This window comes from Papio anubis, chromosome Y, assembly GCF_008728515.1.
Source record: "Papio anubis isolate 15944 chromosome Y, Panubis1.0, whole genome shotgun sequence".
Classification (NCBI taxonomy): domain Eukaryota; kingdom Metazoa; phylum Chordata; class Mammalia; order Primates; family Cercopithecidae; genus Papio; species Papio anubis.
Window position 1 is genome coordinate 2272025 of NC_044997.1, and position 7326 is coordinate 2279350.

Genomic DNA, 7326 nt, shown 5'->3' on the forward strand with positions numbered 1-7326 from the left:
TTACATTAAATAAAATTCCAAAGCATTAAAAATAGTTTATGGCAATACATCTTTCAAATTCATGCTGGTCTCTTTTTAACTCATTGGAAAAGAATATTAAACTTCAAGCTGGATGCAGTGGCTCACGCTTGTGATCTCAACACTTTGGAAGACAGAGGTGGATAGATCACTTGAGGTCAGGAGTACGAGAGCAGTCTGGTGAATATGGTTAAACTGTCTCTATTAAAAATAAAAAAAATTAGTCAGGCATGGTGGAGCACCCCTGTAATCCCAGCTACTTGAGAGGCTCATGTGAGAATTACTTGAACCCAGGAGGCAGAACTTGCGGTGAGCTAAGATCGCACCACTGTACTCCAGACTGAGCAACAGAGCAAGACCCCCCCTCAAAAAAGAAAAGCCTAGAAGAAATAAATTCAAGGAGAATAACAAATAACATCTCCAGTCTCTATCTTGGTCAAGTTTCAGTCTTCATTTCTATTTTTAATGAAAGCAATTTATAAAAATAATATGTTGTATCTTGATTATATGTGTCAGTATCTGAAGTCACTAATGAGCCTAGAATCACTCACACGCAAAATAAGCCATCAAGTTATTGTGACAAAAAGCATTGTTTTCAACCACTATGCAGGAAGTAAATACTAAAAAATAAAATTGCCTAGACAGTTAATATCCTCATCTTCCTTCCAATACATTCCAACAAATCACTTACCATTGGGATCACAGTAGTGCAGCTGACCCTTCTTAGCCATCTGTGCATCAGGTCATGCTCCATGTCATTAACTTCAGCCTTTAATAGCTCTAGCTCCCCTTTCTCAAGTTGCAGTTGCTTTGCTAACCTCTCCATCCTTGCTTGTTGATGTAACAGCAAGGCTCTATAGCATTAAAGATAGGGCGCTTGCAGAGGATAACACTGAAAAAGTTACCTGGAAATTTATGTATAAAATAATAATAAGAAATCCTATCATCTAACTTTAATTGGCATTTGCTCAAATTTCTTTCAAGTTTTATCCTGCTTATATGGAATAGAACTAGATAGTCCAAAATGTAACTGCTGCACCTATACATCCATGTAGTTATGTGATATTTTCAATCAGATTCTTTCAAACTGTGTGTATATTTTTAAAAGGCCCAATATCACACATATTAGTATGTTCATTCTAATTCCACTTCTACCATATAATTATCGTTACTCCTTTCAGGACTATTTTCCCCCAAAGTTTAAATTCTTTCACTTTGATGAAGATTATACTCCCTCTAAAAATGTATATTCCCCTCTCTGAAGTCTGTACTTTTGACAACATACATTTTACTCATTGGCATCTTTCTCTCATTATCCTGAGAAGTGTTTTAGGTTTTCTCATGCTGGATTTTTCATAAGAAAAATGTATAGGACTTTGTATGTAAGTAAATTTATAGATGACTCTGAAGGACTTGCCTTATCCTTATAAATTATGTTGTTCAACATTTAATAAATATTAAACAAACTTAATAGTGAATATAAATAACTTTTATTTTGAATAAGAATTTTTCACTTCACCACAAAGATCGAATTTCATAAAACAATTAAAATTCACCCTGTATGTACGCATAGTCATCTGATTCAGAACTAGAACTCTGATATTTCTGACTTTTTTTTTTTTCCTCCAGGGCCTGGAGTCACTAAAATTGGCTGAATAGGTTCTGGCACTGCCAAATATTCACTTTGGTCCACTAAATTTTAAATATTTTCAGTTGTTGCTCCACCTACAGTAATTTTTAAAACTGCAGATAGTTGTGGTATTATCTGAGGAGACTGTGATAGGGCACACGAAGGTCCACTTCATTGTGTATATGTAATGGGCATGGGATTCACATTCACTGAAAGCTTTGATTGGCTATACATTCCCCTTGAAGAAGAACTTCAAGGTGTTACAGTGCCTGCATAGAGAAAATGCCAATTACCATGAAGCAAGTTGATTACTGATGGGTGAAAGACTCCTATTAACTGCTGTTCCAGGTCTTTGAGAAGGTTCAACTATAATTTCTATCCTTTTCATGAATCCTCTGGGTGAGCTAAATGTTGTGTATGGGATACATGCTACTGAATGATTTCACTGTTTCTGACAGCCAGGAGGTCCTGACTAGGTGGCAAGAAGACATGAGCACTTGGGTGGCCCAACTGGGAAGACTGTGCTTGATGCTGAGGAGAGCTGAAGGGTGAAGAACATTGAGAGGTAGGTGGTGGCTGGTAAGCTGACTGAGAGATCTGCTGTTTGTGAGAATACTGAGATGGCTGATAGTTCTGTTGATGTGCATAAACAGGTAAAGCATGCTGGCTATAATGAGGCAGTGGGCCCTGTAGTGAGAACTGCCATGGCGTACTGTGACAGGTGCGCCTCACACAAATAGAACCAGGAGAACCATAGATATTGCTTGGAATTTGTAAACCTCTTGGTACCATCTGTCCAGAAGCAAGGTTTTGAGATCCTGCAATGGTAACAGGATTTGTACTATACTGAGGAATATGTACAAATGAAGGAGGAGGAGGTGGTGGTGATAGTGAAGATCTTTGCATAGCAGATAGATTCATTTCCATTTGCATGGAAAATGACTGTTGAGGTGGCTGTGAAGGAGGAATACCTGCATTTCTGTACTGTTCAATCACAAAAATTAAATTATAGTTGTAAGTGGCAGTTACAACAGCTGGTGCTTAGTCTTTGAACAAAATATATACACTGTTTTACCTACTCTTTGGTGTAGATCAATATGCCCATCACTTGAGCTATGTACCAGCATTTGTCCACCATTAAGTTGAGCTCCATTTCCTGGGTGATAACCACTAGAAGACTGAATACCCAAGTTAATATACAAATGGTAATTTCTATTCATCTTGTCATTTGGACTACGGTATTCCAAATATAAATATTTGTTACTCTCCTGGAAAAGGGCTTGGCAACAGGCATCAGGATTATTACTGTTCTGAGAGGGAAAAATGACAAAAACTAATACTAAAAAAACTGAAAATAGGGAAAATCACTCTTTGACTAACAGAAAAATTCAACTGTCTTAGAGTAAATAAAAATACTGGTTTCATCATAAATAATTTCAAACTCAGTGATCCCATAAAAGATATCAAAGTATTCATACACTTTACAAACACTTAACTTACATTAGTTTACTTGTATAGCAGATTTATATTACATTACACTACTGCTAGAGAAATGTTACAAACACTGGAAAAACTGCTAATAAATAGTCTCTCAACAAGTTTTCTGATTCCAGGTATAAGACTAATTTTACATTTGTTACATCTCTATAAACTGAAATACTGAAGTAATCTTAGATTCACCACAATTGCTGCATTATATAAATAACATCCTTTATTAATATTTAAACTGGCAAACATAAAAATTACCATGCTTTAGTTTTCAAAAACCCAAAAGGAAAAAAAAATTACAATGAAATCCCAAGGAAAAAAATCAAAATTCTAAAGCAGTCTTCACTTTTTAAAACTACATTTACCCCACTACCTAAATTCAGTTGTCTTCATGCTTACAACAGATTTAAGTTAAGCAAAACAATCAATGACAACAACAAAATCAACATTTTTATCAACTCTGCCACAATTAGGGCAATTTAGCAGTAAAACTTATCTCTATTATTTTAACAAAACTCATGCATCCGGAGTTTTGAATTTTTCTTTCCCATTAAGAAATGGCTTGGTATTCTTTCAAAATCATTTACTAACTTGAATTGTTTAAAATTATCCATTTAGAACAATTCATCATGTTGGATATAAAAAAGCTCTGGAAATAAATGCTTGGTGCTGCAAAGTGAAACCAGAACTCAGGCAAAAGTTTTCTCAGCAAGGCAATTTACCTCTGCAGAAGGGTTCCACTCACATCAATCAAGATTGCAAGAGCACAGGGAACAAAGGAGAACAGGGGATTTTTATCTCTGATGAATGGTCCTTACCTCTGTCACTTCCCCATGGGCTGGGGTTGGACTGCACAATCTGAGCTGACCTGCTTGGCTACTTGCAAATATATTTCTAAATATGGAAGGAAAGAGGGACATGAGGAACAGTGGTGAAGCATGTGAGATGTGAAGTTTTGGGGGAACAATGGGTACATGTAACCAAGGGAAGAGATGTGAGTTACTGATTAGAGCTGTCAGGAAGTGGGTGGGCTTTTTACAGTAACTAGCAGGCATGTAGAACAAGAAAGTTAGGTTTGGGAACAAAGAACAAGGCAGTTAACAGGCTAAACCTTTGAAGGGAAACTCAGAAAAATTCATTGTATCTTACAATCACAGCAAGGCAAAATTTTTCATGATTTATGTGTGTGTTCATGGTTAAGCATGTATGTGTGTGTGAGGGCTCCCTCTGTTGCCCAAGCTAGAGTGCCATGGTACAACATAGCTCTCCACAGGCTCAAACTCCTGAGTTCAAGTGATCCTCATAACTCAGCCTTCTGAGTTGCTGGGATTACAGGTGTGGGCATTAGGCCTGGCTCCAAAATATTAGAAATTTTGTACAACAATAGTCACAAGAAAAATTTCTCCATTCAAGAATTTAAGAAGTCTCATAAAACAGTTTTCTACTAAAATGAGAAATACAAACTATTTTATTAATCTTAGAATATTTATTTCTCAGATTTATTTGCATGATTTTCAAATGACATGAGAAAGTTATCATATTTCTTAAATTGCAACAACTACTTTTTTCTAGGATGAAACATTTTTATGCCCTAAAGGATTGCCTACTCTGATTAATTTCACATTTACACATGCAGAAAATTTACATAGTTTGACTACAGGCACTTAATTAACTGGATAGTTTCCTGACTCCCAGTATCCTTTCCATTATAATACAGTAATTGTCAAAGACAATGTTAGGTCAAAAGTAAAGTACTATACTGGGGGAAGTAAAAGAAGGGTAAGTCACATAAACCTTTGTAAAACATATTCTCTTAAAGCTCAAGAATTGATTTTGTGACTGGGTACAGTTAATCCCAGCACTTTGGGATGCTCAGGCAGGTGGATCATGAATTCAGGAGATTGAGACAATCTTGGCCAACATGGTGAAACCCCATCTGTACTAAATATATAAAAATTAGCTGGGCATAGTGCCACATGCTGGTGGATGCCTGTATTCTCAGCTACTCAAGTGGCTGAGGCAGAAGAATCACTTGAACCTGGGTGTCACATATATCTGTGTGAAGAGACCACCAAACAGGTTTTGTGTGAGCAATAAAGCTTTTTAATCACTTGGGTGCAGGTGGACTGAGTCCAAAAAAGAAGTCAGCAAAGGGAGATGGGGTGGGGCAGTCTTACAGGGTGTGTAGTGGAAAATTACAGTCAAAGGGTTTTTTTTCTCTTGTGGGCAGGGGAAGGGGTTACAAGGTGCTCAGTGGGGAGCTTCTGATACTCATTGTCCAGAAGAAGATCAATTGATCAGTTAGAGTGGGCCAGGAACAAATCACCATGATAGAATGTCATCAGTTAAAGCAGGAACTGTCCATTTTCACTTACTTTGTGGTTCTTCAGTTGCTTCAGGCCACCAGGATATGTACGTGCAGGCTTGGGCTCACAGGCCTGACGCTGGGAAGTGGAGGTTGCAGTGACCCAAGATTGCACCACTGCATTCCAGCCTGGCAATAGAGTGAGACTCCACCTCCCAAAAAAAAAAAAAAAAAAAATTGTCAGAACTTCAAAACAATATATATTTTCCCTATAAAGCTTGTCACTAAGTACTTTTAAAATACTTTCTAAATAACATGGAAAAGTATTAGGTGAAGTTTAAGAAGACTATAATCATAATTCAAAGATCTGTTTTTTTCTGAATATTTTTGAAAACCATACTAATAAAAGAAGAATAACTAGACATTAAAAAGAAATTTTAGGATCAAAGGATTCAAGTTAGTTGTCAACAAGAAAATGTTGAGAGGTGACAGCATATTGACAGCCCGTGCTCACTCTGGGCACCTCCTTGGGTCTTGGCGCCCACTCTGGCTGTGTGTGAGGAGGCCTTCAGCCTGCCGGGGCACTGTGGGAGCCCCTCTCTGGGCTGGCCAAGGCTGGAGCTGGCTCCCTCTGCTTGCAGGGAGGTGTTAAGGGAGAAGCCCGGGTGGGAACTGGGACTGCACCTGGCGCTCACTGGCTGGCATGAGTTCTGGCAGGTGTGGGCTCCACAGGCCCCACACTTGGAGCCGCTGGCCAGTGCCACCGGCCCAGGGCCAGTAGCTGTAGAGGGTGTGCCCGGTTCCACAGCACTGCTGACCTGCCTGCGCCATGCTCGAATTCTCACTGGGCCTCAGCTGCCTGAGGGCTTGGGAAGGGCAGGGAAGGGCTTGGGACCTGCAGCCTGCCAGGCCCAGGCCCCCACACAGTGGGCTGCCACGTGCCTTAGCCTCCCTGGCCAGTGCGGCCTCCTGCTGTGCCTGGCACTTCCTCCCATGGACCACCCAAGGACTGAGGAGTGCAGTCACATGGCACTGGACTGGCCGGGCAGGCTCCGCTGCAGCCATGGTGGGGGATCCACTAGGTGAAGCCAGCTGGGTTCCTGAGTCAGTGGGGACTTGGAGAACTTTTATGTCTAGCTGGAGGATTGTATATGCACCAATCAGCACTCTGTGTCTAGCTCAGGGTTTTTAAACACACCAATCAGCACCCTGTGTCTAGCTCAATGTTTGTAAATGCACCAATCAGTGTTCTGTGTCTAGCTAATCTAGTGGGGATTTGGAGAACTTTTATGTCTAGCTAGAGGATTGTAAACACCAATCAGTACCCTGTTCTATGGACCAATCAGCGCTCTGTAAAATGAACTAATCAGCAGGATGTGGGTGGGACCAGATAAGGAAATAAGAGCAGGCGGCCCAAAAGGGCAGTGGAAACCCCCTGGGGTACGCTTTCACACTGTGAAGGCTTTGTTGGTTTGCTCTTTGCAATAAATGTTGCTGCTGCTTACTCTTTGAGTCGGCACTGATTTTATAAACTGTAACACTCACCATGAAGATCTGCAGCTTCACTCCTGAAGCCATCAAGACCACGAACCAATTGGGAAGAATGAACAACTCCAGACGCACTGCCTTTAAGAGCTGTAACACTGACCACAAAGGTCTGCAGCTTCACGCTTGAAGTCAGCCAGACCATGAACCCACCAGAAGGAAGAAACTGTGGACACATGTGACCATCTGAAAGAACAAACTCCAGACACACCATCTTTAAGAACTGTAACCCTCACTGTCGTTGCCTGCGACTTAATTCTTGAATTCAGCGAGACCAAGAACCCGCAAATTCCGGACACAATGTCACTGTTAGAAACCCGAAGGAAAACACATCTAATTA

The 7326-nt window shown here is 40.0% G+C and overlaps 1 pseudogene; it reads right to left on the reverse strand.

Annotated features, from left to right (window-relative positions):
• Positions 1-560: 560 nt before the first annotated feature.
• LOC116272390 lies at positions 561-6272 on the reverse strand (annotated as a pseudogene).
• Between the last annotated feature and the right edge of the window lie 1054 nt (positions 6273-7326).